General features: G+C 41.2%; 1 non-coding gene across 1 annotated transcript; it reads left to right on the plus strand.

Moving 5' to 3' along the window:
* Positions 1-1,798: 1,798 nt before the first annotated feature.
* Positions 1,799-1,901, plus strand: LOC131753891 (U6 spliceosomal RNA). The gene has a single exon (XR_009334959.1). It is a non-coding gene; the product is annotated as a U6 spliceosomal RNA (small nuclear RNA).
* The last annotated feature ends 1,128 nt before the right edge of the window (positions 1,902-3,029 follow it).

Consider the following 3,029-nt stretch of genomic DNA (forward strand, 5'->3'; position numbering starts at 1 on the left):
TGACTAATGATGTTGATGGTCTTTACATGTGCATATTGGCCATTGGTACATCATCTTTGGGTCACCTCAGTCTTCGGACAGATAAAAATTAAAATACCTTTATTTAGAGAGGAACTGATGCCCGTTTATAGGAACCAACAGCATTCTTTCAAGTGAGGCCAAATTAATAGTTGTTTAAAAATGCAAAGCGGGGGCTTCCCTGGTGGAGCAGTGGTTGAGTCTGCCTGCTGATGCAGGGGACACGGGTTCGTGCCCCGGTCCGGGAAGATCCCACGTGCCGCGGAGCGGCTGGGCCCGTGAGCCATGGCCGCTGAGCCTGTGCTCCGCAGCCTGTGCTCCGCAACGGGAGAGGCCATAGCAGTGAGAGGCCCGCGTAACGCAAAAAAAAAAAAAATAGTAAAGGGGGGAATACTTCTTTAAATATATAGCATAGGACTCTGGGGTTAAAAACACACTTTTATCTTTAAAAAGTTACAAAAGTTAACCTCAAAGCTAAGTGATTTCTCTTAAGAAAAGCTAAGGAAATTTCTCTTTTAGAGCAGAAAAATAAATAGTAACTACTGCTCACATCAAGAATTAAACAATGGGCTTGTAAGAGACATTACCACCAATATTCCTATCTTTTGGAGGAGCCTCTGAGACTTGCTTAGGACTTAGTAGATAATGTAACAAATCTGCTGTTTTGAAAAAGATAATGTTATCATTTTAATATAAATGAACCCACGGAGAAAAACTCAGTTCACATGAAAGATAAAGTATAAGGGGAGGGGGGCTATCATACAGCCCTGCCCCTGACAGTGCTCAATTAATATTTGTTGACTGAATTAATTTGAAAATAACTTCCACTCTACTTAATAATAGCTACTATTTACTGAGTGCTTAAATGTGCCAGATTAAGAGCTTCATGTATGTTATCTTATTCACTCATCTATGAAGAAATATTCTTTTTTTAAAAAAATAAGGACAAATTTTATTTATTCATTTATCTTTAAATTTTATTTATTGATTGATTGATTTTTGGCTGCGTTGGGTCTTCTCTGCTGTGCGCGGACTTTCTCTAGTTGCAGCGAGCAGGGCTACACTTCGTTGCGGTGCGCAGACTTCTTATTGCTGTGGCTTCTCTTGTTGCGGAGCACGGGCTCTAGGCGCACGGGCTTCAGTAGTTGCAGCACGTGGGCTCAGTAGTTGTGGCTCATGGGCTGTAGAGCGCAAGCTCAGTATTTGTGGCGCATGGGCTTAGTTGCTCCGGGCATGTGGGATCTTCCCGGACCAGGGATGTGTCCCCTGCATTGGCAGGCAGATTCTTAACCACTGCGCCACCAGGGAAGTCCTGAGGAGGTATTCTTAAAATAATCTCAAATCTCATGTAGATGAAGAAATTAAGCCTTAGGGAGGTTAAATAAATTGCCCAACGTCAAACAGCTGCCAAGTGACTGACAGAGGCAAATTCAAACACAAGCACAGAGTTCAAAGCCTGTGCCCTTACCTCTCATACTTCTTGATTTTCTCCAAATTCTCAGGGAAATACATATTGCAACACATTATATGTGTAATCCAACTGCTTTCAATATCAGATACTCTCCTGTAAGCTTCATGTTGTGTCACATGCTTCCATTTATCCTTCAGGATATCTGAGTGTTTCTTCTGGGAGTTATTTATCAGATAACTGCCCTGCTTAGGATAACACTGTACCTATAAAGATTGCGTGGTAGAGTCTTTGACAAATTGAACTTCTGCAGGTCAGCTATAGCTGAATGCCAAAGACAGGGAAAGACCAGAACATAGTGTGAGCACTCCAGTGCTTGCTTCGGCAGCATGTATACTAAAATTGGAACAATACAGAGATTAGCTGGCCCCCGCACAAGGATGACATGCAAATTTATGAAGCGTTCCATATTTTTATGTAAAAGAATGAAGTTAGAACATTCTCTAACACCATACACAAAAATAACCTCAAAATGGATTAAAGACCTAAATGTAAGACCGGATACTATAAACCTCTTAGGGGAAAACATAGGCAGAACACTCTCTGACGTAAATCGCAGCAAGATCTTTTCTGATCCACCTCCTAGAGTAATGAAAATAAAAACAAGGATAAACAAATGGGACCTAATGAAACTTAAAAGCTTTGCACAGCAAAGGAAAGCATAAAGTATGAGCACTCTAAACAAGCATAGTAATGGCTTAGGTGTTTTACTGAGAACTCTGCAGAAGCAAGAGAAGATACCTTCTCTTTACCTCTTTAGCGTAGGTGCAGCTGTTGCCCCTGCACTTCAGTCAAAGAGGGGAGAACATCAGGGAGGGAATGGATGCTCCACAAAGGTCTATCCTATGGGGATGGTTCTGGAAATAGACTACATATTCATCCCCTCTTGAGTCCACCCTTTAGACTTTTAGCAGGGGCTAAAATAGCTCCACTCACCCTGCTGTAAAAGGTGCCTCACATTCCCCTCTGAGTTGGCACTTCCCTTTCCTAATCCAACAGCTGCTTGCACTGGTGGTGCTGGCCAGGGGTCGGCCACATGTAGTCAGCACCCAAGAGTGAGGAAGGCATTTGACCAATTCCAGAAATGGTGGAGAAGTTACTGAATCACCATCATTAAGTTATATAATGTTAGTGCCAAAAGATTTATTTGCCCATGAACAATTCCTGATTTTGCAGGAAATATCCTTGGATGCCTTAGTGGTGGGAGAGCAGCTTTCACTGGACCCTCTCCCTTGTCTCATTCATTCAGCCTAAATTCCTCTCCCATTATTTTTTCAACCTTCTTCTTAACTCTGACTCCCTATTTTCATGTCTGGCCTAGATCCTCAAAAAAAAAAAAAAAAAAAAAAAAAAAGCTATGAAATAAGAAAGGGATCGAGTGGCCAACAACTAACGGATGGGTAAGGAAATTAAAACACATTCAGCATTGGGCTCTTAAGTGAAAAAATAAAAACATTTAATGAATATTTCTTAAATGAATGAATAAATTTAGGATTTAGAGTAAATAAATTTCATCATCGGATAAAACATGCAGCCACTAAGA

The sequence above is a fragment of the Kogia breviceps genome, chromosome 3 (assembly GCF_026419965.1).
Source record: "Kogia breviceps isolate mKogBre1 chromosome 3, mKogBre1 haplotype 1, whole genome shotgun sequence".
Taxonomy (NCBI): Eukaryota; Metazoa; Chordata; class Mammalia; order Artiodactyla; family Physeteridae; genus Kogia; species Kogia breviceps.